Source organism: Dermochelys coriacea, chromosome 5 (genome assembly GCF_009764565.3).
Source record: "Dermochelys coriacea isolate rDerCor1 chromosome 5, rDerCor1.pri.v4, whole genome shotgun sequence".
Taxonomy (NCBI): domain Eukaryota; kingdom Metazoa; phylum Chordata; order Testudines; family Dermochelyidae; genus Dermochelys; species Dermochelys coriacea.
Genome location: NC_050072.1, coordinates 82,113,894 through 82,131,428, shown reverse-complemented (window position 1 = coordinate 82,131,428; position 17,535 = coordinate 82,113,894). Strand labels below are relative to the sequence as shown.

The 17,535-nt window shown below is 40.2% G+C and overlaps 1 long non-coding RNA gene across 1 annotated transcript in view; it reads right to left on the bottom strand.

Annotated features, from left to right (window-relative positions):
* The window catches only part of LOC119855813, a 165,124-nt gene that overhangs the window by 21,125 nt on the left and 126,464 nt on the right, over positions 1 to 17,535 (bottom strand). The window contains exon 3 of the long non-coding RNA XR_005293041.1: positions 15,069 to 15,201. This is a non-coding gene — a long non-coding RNA (uncharacterized LOC119855813). The remainder of the gene's footprint in view (positions 1 to 15,068; positions 15,202 to 17,535) is intronic.

Genomic DNA, 17,535 nt, shown 5'->3' with positions numbered 1-17,535 from the left:
GCAAAGTCATACAAGGCCTACACACTCACTGAGATCTCACCTCAAATTCTGAAGTTACCCTTACTCACTTTTTATTCCTTACTCAGGGAAAGCTCATCAACTCCCATTCTGTTCTAAGAACTGAGTAAAGACTTTCTGGAGAAGGATCATCTCTGTGTTATGAGCTTGTGTACAGTGTCTAGTACAATGGAGCCATGATCCATGATGAATCTTGGTCACATGCCACCTGAGGTACGTTGCGCATATGCTAAGACAACCACAATGATTGGAGCCCCAAGGAGCCATCATAATGCAAAACAATAACACACAGAACACAGACCAATTTTTCCTCAGCGCCTAGGAGACATTTTTACAATGTTCTCTTTATTTTGGTAGCTGGGTTTCTCTTTCCCTCTGCCTTCCTTGGGAAAAAAAATGCTGCTTACAACCTGTACTGTAGGTCCCTCTCCTCAGATGGTCTCCATCAACCCAGACAGCAAGACCCCCTGATTTTGGTCTTCCATTTTGTAGCTCACAGAACAGCTTCTAAGCATCTGGTCCATAGGGCTCTCTCCAAATTATGGTTAGACTCAGCTAGCAAAAACTTTTAGCATGGTTACAGTATAGACAGATTTTTTTTTTTTTGGCTAGAGATTAGCTTGAAGTGTAGGTTGGTTAGCAGGTCTTGGGGAAAAACAAATTCCTACCCACCATGATCAAGGGGACTATTTTAGCAACAACATAGCCATTTGCAGAGTTTCAACCATAGCGTGGTAGAGCATAACTCCCAACTACACATGTCTAGAAGTGTCTGTTTACTACTCTTCATTGCTATCTGACTTCTTCATCCATGTATACAAAGCAATCCTTGGGGGGTGTTTGGGTAAGCAGCCCCTAAGTCTTTAGTGTTATGAGAACTTTCTCCCTAACAAAAACTATTTTAACTGATAAAAGTTTGCTACTTTTCTGATGTGCAATCATGAGTGGGATATCACAGGCACTGCATATTTGCAATACCTCTGGAGTCTCGCAGATGAGCTGAGAGGCAGAAGATTTTCTGAAAGCTGTTTAACTATTTATATTCATGTCAGCAAAAAGTCAAGTATTTTCTTATCACTTTCGAGGGGAATCTGAGCTGCCTTAGGATTTAGGACTTTTTTATTATTATTTAAATAAAAGAGGGTTCAGAGAAAGACATGTTGCTGATATGGTTGAGGACAATGTTTTTGTGAATTAAGGTGAAAACTTGATTAAAGATGTGTCTCTTTGGATTGTTTGTGCTCTTTGGAAAGAGCAAGTTATCTCCAAGTCATCATGTCACCTGAGACTCCTTCTTGCTATAAACATTTTCACCGACTGCCATCATGCCTGATGATTAGGGCAGAGCTGGTCGGACCACATCCTCCCTGGGTGCTGCTGAGCTCAGTCAACAACGCACTCATAATCCTAGCAGATATTTCTGCTTCTTAAGGCCAAGGTAGCCTTTCCAGATCTCATATTTAAAACAAAGCAAACCAAACCAAACACATACAATTTGGAGCAAAATATTTATTTAATGATAATAACTTAAGCACTTCATTCATTCCCAGGAATAAATCTGCCTTTCATTTTCTTATAAGATAATGTTTTCCAGAAACTGTGGATTTGAAATTCCCCACCTATTTCTGAAATGCAGAGACAAAAGGACCCAATTCAAGACAACATCCCTCTTCAGGAACGCATGTAAGCACATACTTAAGCCCCACTGAAGTCAATGAGAGAGAGAGCCACATTCTTAAGTGCTTTCATGAATCAGAGCCAGAATGGCTGTCTTACAATAGGTAGTCAACACTTCATCCCCTCCCTCTCCTGAGATTTGGCTTTAACAACAATACAAGAGTTCAGTTCAAACTTTTCCATAGGCCTGATGCCCTCAGGGTTCTTATCTCAGGGACTGCTCAGATTGCATAATTCCTCTCTGTCACCTAGACACTGGCACCTCCCATATATTTGGGTGGGGAAAGAAGCCCCCTGGCTCAGTCAGACAGCAGAACCCCCTTAATTCTTTTCTCGGGATCAACATGTGCAAACAGGGCAGTGATTCAGACAAACACTGCAAGCCTATTCCAGAATCAAAGTAAATTATGAGTTCTGAACATGAATTGGAAGCTTGTTCTATAATTGTGGGTAGGGAGAACACCTGTCCTGTACCATCTATATTCTAGGGCATCCCTTACTTGCACCAGTATCTTGAGATCTGTATCCAGTAAGAAGCCATTAAGTAGTGGCTGATCAGTGTTTTCAATGATCAAACATGCTGTGGCTCAAACACTGATACTTACTGTGGATTTTGTTCCACAAATAAATCACCTTTTGCTTGTGTTTATTGGAATATATATGGAAGGGCTGACCATAACCAAGGAGACTAGATTCCGAATGCCATAGTTCCAAATTTTTCCAATTATGTGGAGGACAAGTCAATACATCATCAGGTTGTAGCCTTACAGAGCAATTTGTAACATACAAAGAAAGTAACCTAAAGAGATTCTGGACAAATATTCTATGAAACTTACAGGTAATAAACAGTACTTTAAAAGCAGTGTGAAATTTTCCAGCAATCAGTGAAAAGATTTCAGTACTAGAGTAACATTCAAACAGCACAGGGTTCTCATGGACACTGATACCGCATTCTTAGCAAATTAAGGTGTCTTACAGCATGTATACCTTTTAAAGAAACAGTGCTAAGTACTGGACTCACATTAGCTCCTGATATTTCATCCAAACCTTAACTATAGCTCTGCCACTGCACTACTGAAATTGTCAGTGTTCAATTTTTCTTTAGATAATTATCTATTTTATAGTTATCTCAGCTAATCCATATATTACTAGTTTCCATGTGGACAAACCAGGTGGAGCCATGCTAGCCAATTTACTGAAACGTAATTTTAATAGGTTTCAGAGTAGCAGCTGTGTTAGTTTGTATTCGCAAAAAGAAAAGGAGTACTTGTGGAACCTTAGAGACTAACAAATTTATTTGAGCATAAGCTTTTGTGAGCTACAGCTCACTTCATCACATCATCACTGAATGCATCTGATGAAGTGAGCTGTAGCTCACGAAAGCTTAAGCTCAAATAAATTTGTTAGTTTCTAAGGTGCCACAAGTACTTCTTTTCATAATTTCAATAGCACTTCTTGCCGTATCAGACCTCAGATCCATGCAAATTATGTAGGTGAAAGCGAGCCCTTCACATCTCTTGTAAATTAGCTTTGGGCTGCATTGCACTAAAACTAAAATCTCCAACAATTTCATATTCTCAAGAAATGTGTAAGACTAGCTTATTCTGCATAGCTTTGCTCTGTATACATATGCAGTACATATGCATAGATAGACCTGTAAATATTGTACATTACAGTTAAAAAGATGATATCTGGAAGTAAGCCCAATCTCCCCCCCCAATCTATACTTGGAAAAACTTACTAACATTATCCCATATGTGCTACTTCTCTCATTTGTAAGAAATTGTAACCATCAATCACAGACTGATTACTAGCCAGGTCTTAATGTCTCCTTTTTTATTAGTCAGTTTAAATAAGTACTTTATGCCTGTCTTTTCTCCGGTTCTCTTTTCAAAGAAGAGGTATTAAACAGTATATTAAGTACCATGGAAAAGAACTAAAATAAAATCAGGTGAGTATGGGTTCATGAGGATAAATATTTTTAGGAATAAAAAGCCTATCACAAAGTCCCACCCAAATGGCATTTTATCCTAAACAAAAGTTTGCATCAAAGGTAAGACTTTCTCTGCAGCTCCAGATTTCCTATTGATATAGATACAGCATTGTATTAATGTTCCTCTGGATTCTAAAAATTTGATATATAATGATTTCATTCCAGTTTTTATATCATACCCTGTAGATATTCAATGAATGCAAAGACAGCCTATGTATAGAATAATATAGTCCTAACCACAATGTATAAGAGTGTATGCATGTAGCTCCCACTCACTTCACTAGCTCTATAACTGCACATCTCTCAGCTAAATTTAGCCCACAGACTTTACTATAAGATCACTGCAGGAAACAAAGGACCCTCCCATGTTAAAAGACACAGGAAGGAACTTTTTGCAAAAGAATCTCCAGGAGAATTCCCTCAGAGAGATTAACGTATATCATTGGATCTTGGGATTGGAGTGTTTCTCCTCCTCCTCCTCACCATGAAAAAGCCACCTTCTAAATCTGGTTGATCCTCAGCATCCATGATTGGTGATGGCTATGCAGCTTCAATATAGCCTCATTACCACAGAAGCTCCTGAGGATTCCAAAGGGCGATGCAAAATAAGTTAATACAGCCTGGAACCATATTTTAAGGTAATGTCTGTGGGGTTAGAGAGTGGGGACAAAGTGGACACATTTCCCAGCCCTGGCCTGTTCCCTCACTCATCTCCAAGTCCTTCTCCAGAACTGATTCTGGTTTATGCAGAGAGAGTTCATGGGATTGAGGGAGGAGAGGGGAGGGTGCCATGGAGGCACTTACGCCACCTTATGCAGTGAGTGGGGTGATGCATGGAGGAGAGACAGATCCGATCCCGAAGTTCCTTAGTCCCTTTCAACAAAAATCTATGAGAATTTTTAGACCCTCCCCAGTGAGTCTGGGCCTTGTTTTAAATAGATCATTAGGGGTTCTAAAATGTCTCTGAAGAAGAGCTCCTTACAGAAACTCCCTTGTTTCTTGATCTTTGGCACAGAATAAAATTGACAAATACAATTGAGCCTTTTAGTTAGTTTCCTGTTGTGCCAGTTTTGTACTTTTGGTTTGCCTCTCAATCATTTGTTTATTTTGTGGCAAACTAATTAAATAGCAAATAAAATCCACACTTTTTTTTTAAGTTGCCTTGATCTCAGACTAGGGTCCTGGTCTGATCCGATTAGTTAAGATAATCACACTTAGTCTCCTTCAGGAGCCTCCCTCGTGTTGTTTAGAATATATGCCAATTTTGAATTCATCAAAATAATGTGCAGTCGGAATAGCAGAAGAATGAGAACAAGTTCAGAAGGGTGCAGTTAACTTTAAAGAAACCTGTGCCTCCTCGTTTACTAGCTTCAGCGGGGTCTGGAAGTGGAAATACTGAAATATCCAGGGGAATGTATTTTTCTTCTGACACGGCTGAGACTAGGAAATCCTGGAAATCTCATGAGACTCTACTCCTGTGAGATTTCCAACTCAAGTTCCAAACCAGATACATCTGAATCCCTGCGCTTCTTCTCCAGCCCAGATCGTGGACCGGTAGAGTTCTGCCCAGCACCAATTTTCAGATTATTTTTCAGCAGCTGGAACTGAAGCCAGCTAAGACTATTTCCTAACACTGCTGGAGTTCTTTAAATGGAAGATTTTAAATGCTCATTGTTCCTTCCGTTAGGCCTAGAGTAATGGGCATGGGGACTTTAAAATGCTGTTTCCCCAGATTCCTGAAATGTGATTTCACTAGAAAATACATAGAGTATTTAAAGTGAAAAGCAAGTTTGTAAAAGGAGAAGGCTAGTGGCTCCCCTCAAGGCAGTCAGAGCTGTCATTCAAACCAAATCAGAGAAAGCTCTTGCTACCCTACTCCTCTACGTGCTGTAATATCTGGTGACTATCCCACTAGTTTTCTATCTGCAGGTAATTGATGGTCATGTCCTCAAGTTTCATGCTTGACCTTTCTTCAGGTCTTCACCCCCCCGTGAAGTATCCAGCACTGCTTACTGCTGATAGGTCAGAAATAGCAATCTATTTGAGGTGGATTCACTAATCTTTTACCATGCTGAATTCTTCTTTTCCAGCTCTTATATTTGAAAATTTGTTATAGGAACATTCTAGACAAACTTAATTCAGGTCCTTGGCTGACAAGTCCACAGTATACTCAGGAGCAGGGGGTGCAATGAACTGGGATGGCCATGTAGCAATCACAGCTGGGGCACAGGAAAGCCACATGACTTGCACCTGCACCATCATAGAAAATTCAGGCACTGCAGGGAGAGAACTGTTTCTCACGTCTGTCCCACAACTTAAGTTATAGCCCAAAAGAAGTATTCCCTTCCTTTAAGCGAGCAACACAACAGCAACAGCATAGTGTGTACCAGTTTTAAGACCATCTTTCTCCATCACTACATTTTTGGAGGGTGTGAATTTTTAAGCATCCTGCACACTTACATATAGCAGCTTACCATACAATGGGAAATTGAAATCTGATATTTGCCTCTCAGCTGACACAACCTCAAACCTTCCTCCCCCTTTGGGCTTCTCTAGGAAGCTTAAAAAACAAGCCCTCAGATAATGAATAATTTTCAGATTAAAATATGTATCAGGAAAATACTATTTCTCTTACTTTAAGTGAATCCAGACAGCAATTAGCTCCACGTCTCAATAATTGTTCTCCCTGACACCAACTTGGGCTCTGTCTTCCTCTCTGAGGCAGTGGTTTACAACCTGTGGTCCGCAGACCTGTAAGGGTCTGCAGACTATGTCTAATGGGTCTGCAAAAGATTGTCATCACCATAGAACAGTGGTTGTAAACCTGTAGTCTGCAGACCTATGGGGGTCCGCAGACTATCTCTAAGATTTCCAAAGGGGTCTGCACCTCCATTTGAAATTTTTTTAGGGGTCTTCAAATGAAAAAGGGTTGAAAACCGCTGCTCTAGGGTATTCAGCATCACTTACACAGCTGAGTTGACTTCAGTCACTGTCATGGCCTCACTGAAAGTCAGAGAAATCCCCAAAAGTCTCAGTCTTGGGCCAAAAGTCTGAAGCTAACTAGATATGATTGAAATTAGTCACGTCACAGGAACATAAATTGGAATATTCTATCATTTCTTTAATTCAGTACAACAATGAGACCGACACACCGACATTAAACCTTAATGAATCCTATCTTGGGACTCATACATCAGACTGAAAATTCCCCTTGCCTCGGTTATCTCGTTCGTCCCCAGCCTAGTTCATGGGTCCTGCCCTTTGCTGCTGGCTGCAGTGTAGTGCAAATGAAAAAATCCCAATTTCTAAAATTCAAGGTCTTGTCAACAGTGTGGATTTTCTGAAATTTTCCCATTGTGCTCAAGAAGTAGTATGGCTCCATCAGTGCTAAAGATGGTCGTAGTGCTAGTGCAGACTGGATGACAGTGTATTTACCACGTGCCTTCCTACCATGCTCAGAGTGGGTCCAAACAAGTGGTAAAAATGCAGATGATCGGTCTATATCTACAATGTTATTGCAAATCTCCAGCTTAAGCAAGACCTTAGAGATCAGGAGTACTTCTCCATTCCCCAACATACGATCCTGTGTGTGTTAGAAGTGATGAAGTGAAAATGAAAAAGGAGCGGGCAAGAGAAAACAGCAGTAAGCTATTAAACCGCTCCTTGTCTGAGCAGGGGTCACAAAATATAGCTCAAAAGCAGGCGAGAGGGACATATGCAATGGCTTATCTTTGTCAGATGTTGGATCTATTAACTCTGATGAGTCAGTAAAATCCACTAAATCTTACTCAGAGCTGGGGAACAGACTTGTAAGAGACTCAGGAGTGCTGCGCTATTTATATTCCGGGCTCATATGGCCTCATCCATTCCCCATTGTAGACAACTGAAAGATTCCTATTGACTTCAAAGGTCTTTGGATCAGCTTCCCAAACTGCAGGAAAAAAATGCTGACATAGAATCATGGAAATGTAGGGCTGGACAGGACCTTGAGAAGTGTTTAAGTCCAGCCCCCCGGCACTAAGGCAGGACCAAGTAAACCTATACCATCCTTGACCCAACCTGTTCTTAAAATTCTCCCTTGGAAGTCTATTACAGCGCTTAACTGTCCTAATACATAGAAAGATTTTCCCAGCATATTTTCTGAAAGTGCATAGAGGATTTATCACTTATTGGTTAGACTGGGAATCTTCATTCCTATGTGTTATTCTTGGCTCTGGCACTGGCCTTCATAATTGACCTCTGATGAGACAAGCCACATAACGTTTACTAGTTTGTCATATATCTGTTCTCAGTCAATCACAAACCAGAATTTTCTTCTTGTGAATACAGGTGAGTTGCATCATACGCACATTTAACTTACACAAATTCAACTATATGCACTCAGCAAAAAAAAAAAAAAGAAAAATAACAAGATAACTGTAAATAGAGTGGGCGATTCCGCCCATCATTCCACTCAATAAGCGTATGCCCCAGAGTGAGCGTGGAATGGGAGACATGAATCTGCTGTTCCCTCAGTCGGTTTCAGTTTCCGTGTGCCTCTCATAGTGTGGGCATCTCGCCGTGCTGAGTGTGATTCTAGTGTTTAAAAATACTGTACGTATTTTTCGTACAACATGGCCCCAAAATGTATGGCTGGAAGACATGAACCATAAACGTGTGCCTATCGATGGCAACACGTTGCAAGAAAAGGCTCTTAGCCTCTATGCACTGTTCAAACCTCCCACTGAAGAGGGACAGCCTTCTGATGAGAAGGAATTCAAAGCCAGCCAAGGTTGGCTTAACAGTTTTAGGAACCGTTTCAACCTCAAAAACGTGCAGACTACTGGTGAAGCTGCATCTGCCAATGAAGAGGCAGCAAAAGCCTACCCTGAACAATTAAAGAAAATCATAGAAGAAAAGGGCTATCTTCCGGAACAAGTTTTTAATGCTGATGAGACGGGGCTCTTCTGGAAAAAAAATGCCCAACCTCACTTACACTTCGAAATCAGAAAGACAAGCCCCTGGCTTCAAAGCAGCCGTGTGACTATTGTTTTGTGGCAATGCGGCTGGGCATTTAATAAAGCTGGGCTTGCTCTACAGGGCTGCAAATCCCCACGCCCTAAAAGGCAAGAACAAAAATCTCCTGCCTGTGTTCTGGCAATCAAATAAAAAGGCTTGGGTGATGGCAGCATTATTTCTGGATTGGTTCCACAAGTGTTTCAATCCGGAGGTCAAGTGGTACCTTGAAGAGAAAGGACTTGACTTTAAAGTGCTGCTGATCATAGACAATGCTCCTGCGGCACTCCGGTTTGTGCATAATGACGTTGAAGTCATCTTTCTCCCCCCCAATACCACCTCCATCCTCCAACCTCTCGACCAAGGCGTGATTCGCTGTTTCAAGGCCACGTACATGAGGCTTACGTTCTCACGGATATGTAGCACAATGGTTGCTGAACCCAATCTTAATGTGATAGAGTGTTTGAAGTCCTTCAACATTGCTGATTGTATCACTTATATTAAACAGGCAATGGATGCAATCAAGCCTGAAACAGTCAATGCATGCTGGCGAAACCTATGGAAAGAACGTGTGAATGATTTAAGGGTTTCCCGATCATTGAAAAAGAAGTGAAATGCATTGTTCAGGTGGCTAGGCAAGTGGATGGTGATGGCTTCATCGACACCCTTGAGGAAGAAATTGAAGAATTAATTGAGAGCCACAGAGAAACATTGACTAACGAAGAGTTAGAGGAACTGATAAAATTGTCTACAGAAGACGAAGATGATGATGACGAACAGGAAGATCCAGCAAGTTGGAATCTTCATAAATTTCCTGAAGTGTTCCAAGCAGCGAAACACTTGAATGATTTAATTTCTGAATACAATCTCTCTATGGAACGAAGCCTCAAAATCACACGTAGTATTACAGAAGATTTGAGACCGTATCAAGAAATGTTTGAGCAGCTCAAGAGACAACAGTGACAGCTGCCGATCACCATGTTTTTCAAGGAAAAACAACCAGCAGCAGATGAGCCTACGCAATCAACTTCTCGAGCTGAACCAGAGCCAACCGCTTCGTCTATGACTTGCTCTCTGTCACCCAAACTCTCCATCACCTCTGTCTCCTGGATCGACATCGAGCCCTGATGACCCCCTCTAATTGCCCCCTGTAATTAAAAATACAGTACTGTAAAATTATATTTTGCATATGTACTCTTTATTATATACTGTACATTACTGTATACATTATACATATTACTGTATAGGGTTGTATACACAAAACCATGTACAATATACTGTACTTTATGGGAAATTTAAGGGACTTTCAAGGGTAATTTGACTCTACGGCGATTTTTGCCTTACGCGCTGACTTTAGAACCTAACCCCCCACGTAAGATGCGACTCCACTGAAATAACAATTCTGTTAATAACATATGTCATTCTCTAATGCTTGTGGCATGATAATTCTTGTATAGTAAAAGTGCTTATAATGTATTTTGTCACTTCTTTTAAGAGAAAAGGCTGTTGTAGAACAAACTGCAGAAAAGGAGAGTGAGAAACATGCATGAGCCAGAGGGCAATTGCTTTTTGCCGAATTCCACAAGAATCATTGTGGTTTTAGAAACAATAATACACTCATTTATTCTAGTAATGGAGCCAGAGACAGCCTCCCACACACATTTCCATACTTGGGTGATGTTTAGATTCAGATTAGAATCTGGATCTAAATTTCTGGGCCAAATGATGATCTGCCTCTGTACAGGTACACAAGGATTATGGGGAGGGCTCCACTCACTTCTATGTGACTCAAGGGCAGATCACTTTAGCAGTTGCTGGAGGCAGAAACTGCTTGGACCTTGCTCTCTCTGGGAAGCAAATCATGCAGGGCCAATGTATTGAGGAAGCAGTCTGCACTATCCTGGGGCACAATCTCTTCTATTGCCCTCTCAGGAGCAGCGGGGCTCAGCACTTCCCCTACAAAGAACTTTGTGCAAATTACACCATTTAGCCTCCTCTGATTTGAGCCCATCTCTAGTTTTCACCCTAACTATATACTTAGCTCTAAATCCTCTATTAATAGCTAGAGAGAGAGAGAGGAGCCCTGTAGGGGGCTTAGATCCACAAGTCTCAGATGTTCCTCAGAATAGTTTTCAGAGTAGCAGCCGTGTTAGTCTGTATTCTCAAAAAAGAAAAGGAGTACTAAATTTGTTAGTCTCTAAGGTGCCACAAGTACTCTTTTTTTTTCAGAATAGTTTGACTGATATAACGTTAGCAGCAGTTTACTGAAAGAGATTTACCATGAGCTCATAGGCTCTTTAATCATCCATAGAATTTGGGTGAAGATTTCAGATTTGAATCCACATTTCTCTCCCACTCTGCATGTTACCACATAATCCTGTCATAACATCTAAAATAATAACTGTTTCACTGTATATAGAAAGTGGTCTCTGTTGGCAGTAGATGTGAATTACAGTGTTGTTGGACTATTCTGTATAATATGCTGTTACAAAGGTCATATATTGCACTTGAGCCACATACAGAAATCCCATTGACATAAATAGGATATGTCACAGTCTAGCACAGTCTATTTTTACTTGAATGGTTTATTGTATGTGTGCAAAACATTGGATCTGGAAAATGAAAGATAATAAATTTAGATTAAAAGCCTAAGGAGTGTCTAATCATTAACACAATTTTACTGTGTTATTGATAAGAGTTATAAAGTAACCTCTACTTCCTGAAAATAGCATTGTCCATAAAAATAATAATATTTGAGGGTATTTGATTGGTGCTCTTCTATTCCTACAGCTCATTCCCCAACTGAGATAATATTACTTTGTGACATCACAATGTGTTATCATGGAAAGGATTATGATATCACAAAAAGGATTATTACTTTAAATAAGGAAAAAAGTAGAAAGAACAGATCTACTCTTAAGCACCAAAGACCTTCTAACAATTTCTAACAACACAAGAAGCAGAAAAGAAACACAGAAGTTGTATGATCCATAACCAGAATTATCTTCAAAAATTTTCATTAGATGTGAATGGGTTTCTATGTTCCCAGTATCAACTCAGTGGGCCTGATTCTGCTCTGAGTTGAACCAGAGTAACTATTTTAGTCAATAGCTTTATACCAATGTAAATCTGGTATGAGATCAGAATCCTATCCCAATTGCTTTTTTGATTGGTGGTGATGGGTTTCTCTTGTTGTTTTAAGGATTTTATAATTCTGCTCTGCAAGTTCTTTCCAGGCTGAAATGTGGTTTGAGCCCGTTAGCAAACCTCATTCAAAAATTACAAACAAAACAAAACCAAAACGGAAAACCAAAACAAACAGTTTGTCTCCTTTTGAAAGTTATTGAAGTGCCTGGGGTAAGGCATTGACCAAGGTTCTCTCTTGGACCCATTGTTATCTAAGCCCTTACATCATTTGTTTTTTTTATTTTCCCTTGTTTTCAAAAGTAGTGTTGAAAACAAGTTAACACAGAGACCCACTGTGTTTAAGTAACTTTAAGATTGTCACACTCACCACCAACAGGAAGGATGATGAAAGCTGTTTATTACTTTCTCTGGAACCTGCTCCCAGTGAGCTTCAGTACTACAGTGGTATCAGAACGGTAAGTAATTACAAACACCTTATGTGCTCTACCACCTCATCTATGCAAACCAAATACCCTGCACTTCGGTCATGCATTGTACACCTACAATTACATGTTTTAAATAGCCTTTGGGTGAGCACATCCAACATGAATTTTGACACAGTCTGCAAACCAAAGACTGATATCATAAAGTTCTGACTATTGTACACAATGAAATTTGCTCTATTGGGCAGCATATTGTAACACAGGAGTGCCTCAAACTTGTTATGATGTGTTTTCATCATCCCCATGTGGAGGAGGCTAAATCCTGTAATAACCATGTTATTGAATGCTGCTAAAGCCACGTAAAGACCAGGGGCATAGTTCATCAGTGGCATAGCCAGGCACAACACCTTGGCCTTCAGGTGAAACTGCCCCAACTCGCATAATGGTGAATTCTTTGATGGTGAATTCACCCAGGATTTTGTATTGTTCCTTAAAGTGCTTATAACAGGGTTTGGACTGATCTACACTGGCAAGATTAAGCACAAATCTATTACAGTCCACAGCCCAAACATGGAAACGTGTACTGCAGAGTGGTCATAAATGAAAGCTAGGCACATCCTGTAGAATGCAATTAATGTTATGGAGCACTGCAAACACCTGGAAGATATTAAGGTGATAAGTAACATTCAGCATGGATCTGTCAAGAACAAATCATGTCAAACGAACCTAATAGCTTTCTCTGACAGAGCAACAAGCGTTGTGGATGGGGGGAAGTGGTAGATGTGGTATATCTTGATTTTAATAAGGCTGTTGATACTGTCTCGCATAACCTTTTCATAAACAAACTAGGGAAATACAACCTAGATGGAGCTACTATAAGGTGGGTGCAAAACTGGTTGGAAAACCATTCCCAGAGAGTCGTTATCAGTGGTTCACAGTCATGCTGGAAGGGCATAACGAGTGGGATCCCATAGGAATCAGTTCAATATCATCATCACTGATTTAGATATAGAATACACTTATAAAGTCATATAGAGTACACTTATAAAGTTTGCGGATAATACCAAGCTGTGAGGGGTTGCAAGTGCTTTGGAGGATATGATTAACATTCAAAATGATCTGGATAAACTGGAGAAATGGTTTGAAATAAATAGGATGAAATTCAATACGGACAAATGCAAAGTACTCCACTTAGGAAGGAACAATCAGTTGCATACATACAAAATCAGAAATGTCTGCCTAGGAAGGAGTACTGTGGAAAGGGATCTGGGGGTCATAGTAGACCACAAGCTAAATATGAGTCAACAGTGTAACACTATTGTAAAAAGAGCAAACATCATTCTGAGATGTATTAGCAAGAGTTTTGTAAGCAAGACACCAGAAGTAATTCTTCCGCTCTACTCCATGATGATTAGGCCTCAAATGGAGTATTGTGTCCAGTTCTAGGTGCCACATTTCAGGAAAGATGTGGACAAATTGGAGAAAGTCAGAGAGAACAAAAACGATTAAAGATATAAAAAACATGATCTGTGAGGGAATATTGGGGAAAAAAAAGGCTTTATTTAGTCTGGAAAAGAGAAGACTGAGAGGGGACATGATAACAGTTTTCAAGTACGTAAAACGTTGTTACAAGGAGGAGGGAGAAAAATAGTTCTTGTTAACCTCTGACGATAGCACAAGAAGTGATGGGCTTAAGTTGCCGCAAGGGGAACTTAGCTTGGACATTAGGAAAAACTTCCTGCCAGGGTAATTAAACACTGGAATAAATTGCCTCACGAGGTTATAGAATATTCCATCATTGCCGATTTTTAAGAGCAGGTTAGACAAACACCTGTCAGAGATGGTCCAGATAATACTTAGTCCTACAATGAGTGCAGGGAACTGGACTAGATCACCTCTCAAGGGCCCTTCCAGTTCTACGACTCTTGATCCTATGCTCTTTTTGAGGTTTGTCAATAATGTTAACCTCCCATTTCTATAAGTTAGGAGCACTGAGGAATAAATGCATTTCACTTCACTCCTTTTCAGAATGAAGGATTTTCTAGGAGACACCTGTTTTCATTTAAAACATATGAAAGAGATGCCCTTGACTTGCAGACTGTGTTAGCAACACCCAGACACAGTGACTAGCCCTTCAGCAGCTGTCACTGCTTGAATGGAGTTTTAACCATTTAATAGGGAAGGATGCCCACTTTATTTCGCAAACATTGTCAAACTGTTCACACTGCTCTGATAGGCCTGAGTTCTTTCTACTCACCACCAGCACCACTTTGTCCATAACCAGCCATTTCCATCTCAGTGACTAGCTCCCTCAACACTGGCTTTTGTACCTTACAAGGCCTATCAACCCACTTTACTTCTCTGTGTTATACTCCACTCCCTGTGTGCCAGCTGATCTGCTCTTGGGCACTACTCCATTCCCTCCAAGTCAGTCTGTCCATTTCACTCCTGCATTTTCCTCCAGACATAGCCAAACCTCAGGGGTCAGTTTCTACCCTAGCAACCTCACAACACATTGTCTGTTTTTTCCACCAAATGCATCTGATGAAGTGAGCTGTAGCTCACGAAAGCTTATGCTCTAATAAATTTGTTAGTCTCTAAGGTGCCACAAGTACTCCTTTTCTTTTTGTCTTAACACAGTGGTCACTTTTCCTGCCTAGAAACATTTGTGGCTTCTAGCCACACCTGCTGGAGGGGTTAATTAAGGACAGAGTGCAGTTTAACTAGCAGTTTCTTTGCTATAGCTAGTTTATTGCATTCTTAACATGATTTAAGCCTAGATTGCCAGGTGTTAATGTTACTATGGTTATACTGACCTCTAGGGGTTTAACTTTCCATCACAGAGAGTCTTTATCTTCTTCTTTAATTCCAGAACAGTGATGGAAGCTTCCTGTTTAGCTTGTGCCAAGTCAACCCACAGCTTTCCACTTCTCTAGCATCTCTCGGTTTCTGTAAACACAAGAAAAACATGGCATTAAAACAGACACCAGAGGAAAGAAAAAGTACACACCTGGCGGGTAGCAGAGTTGTGTTCAGTTCACTTTGAAAATAGCATCAACTTAGATACAGGGGCACCTTCAGGAAGCTGAAGAAAGCCCTGTGTAAAACATGCAGACTCTTGAGGTCTGTCATTTATAAAAAATGGAGAAACTACTGTAACAATTATATTGGGTATAAATGCTTATATTATGAGTCATGTTCTTCTAGTTTCATTCATGGGACTAGTCCCTCTGAAGTCAATTATAGCCCCTAAATTGTTTTTCAAAGATTTTCTTTCCCAAAATGGGTAATAGACAAAGCAATTGTCAGGGCTCAGGCATTTACCAGCATTTTTCCTTAGCAACTCACATTTTTTCAGAGATGGTGAGTTGCATACAAAAACCTCAAATAAAAGTTTGGTTGCTTTAAGCAATGTCAGTGTTGTTAAAAAAAAACCCCACAACACACCAACAACATATTTTTGTGCTCTCACAAATATAAAACAACTGTTCAAAAAAAATTACACTGTTGCATTCTATAGTCTTGATTTGGGAATTTTGGCATATTGGAAACAAGCTTTAATCTAATTACACAAGCTATTGAGCACATGCAACAAATGATTTCAACAAAAGCTTCCTACATTTTTTTATTGTGGGGCACTGGCATAACTAGTAGAACAACGTATTCCATTAATTAAAACATCAAACATATGAAGAAGAAGATAGATATTTCTCTGTCAGATTTCTATTTTCTGCCCCTCAGCTGCATCAGCACTAGAATATATTATTTTCTTTCTCATATTAAAAAAAAAAGTTGGCTCAAACTTTTCAAAAAGTTTACTTTCAAGCAGAGACCAAGGTGAAAGTTTTGAAAAGTTATGAGAATCTGAAAACCATGGTTCTAATGGAAATACTCAGACAATGACTGTCGCTATAATTATTGCTGTCACTAGCCCCCCAGCTATAATCACAATAACACAGTCTATCAGGGTCAAAAACATACTGTCTAAATTTGGAAATATATGCTGGCTTCATGTCCTAAATGGAACTCCCCCATTAGTGCTTTTGCTGCATCTGGAATTGCTAGATAATCAGGAAATCCGTGGGTGGGGAGTGGGAAATCCTATATTTCTAATCGGATTTGATAAGGAATTCCACTGTGGAAAATCATAAAAAGGGCCTTCCATGGATAGGTACAACAAAGAAAATAAATAACAGATTTAAAGTAACAATGAATTGTTGAAAGAAAAGGAGTACTTGTGGCACCTTAAAGACTAACGAATTTATTTGGGCATAAGCTTTCACGAGCTACAGGTCACTTCATCGGATGCATGCAGTAGAAAATACAGTGGGGAGATTTTATATACACAGAGAACATGAAACAATGGGTATTACCATACACACTGTAAGGAGAGTGATCAGGTAAGGTGAGCTATTACCAGAAGGAGGTGGGGAGAGGGGGGAATGGCAATTCTTCAACAAAAAAACTTCAAAAACAAACTCCAAGGAGAGACTGCTGAATTGGAATTAATTTGCAAACTGGACACAATTAACTTAGGCTTGAATAAAGACAGGGAGTGGATGTGTCATTACACAAAGTAAAACTATTTCCCCCTGTTTATTCCACACACACACACACACACACACACATTCCTCACACGTTCTTGTCAACTGCTGGAAATGGCCCACCTTGATTATCACCACAAAAGGTTTTTTGTTTGTTTGTTTTGTTTTGTTTTTGTGCCGCCCCCCCCCCCCGCTGGTAATAGCTCGCCTTACCTGATCACTCTTAGATTCATAGATACTAAGGTCAGAAGGGACCATTCTGATCATCTAGTCCGACCTCCTGCACAGCGCAGGCCACAGAATCTCACCCACCCACTCCTATGAAAAACCTCACCTATGTCTGAGCTATTGAAGTCCTTAAATCATGGTTTAAAGACTTCAAGGAGCAGAGAAACCTCCCTCAAGTGACCCATGCCCCATGCTACAGAGGAAGGTGAAAAACCTCCAGGGCCTCTCCAATCTGCCCTGGAGGAAAATTCTTTCCCGACCCCAAATATGGCAATCAGTTAAACCCTGAGCATATGGGCAAGATTCACCAGCCAGATACTACAGAAAATTCTTTCCTGGGTAACTCAGATCCCATCCATCTAATATCCCATCTCAGGGGATTAGTCCCATTTACCCTGAATATTTAAAGATCAATTACTTACCACAATCCCATTATCCCATCATACCATCTCCTCCATAAACATATCAAGTAGAATCTTAAAACCAGATAGATCTTTTGCCCCCACTGCTT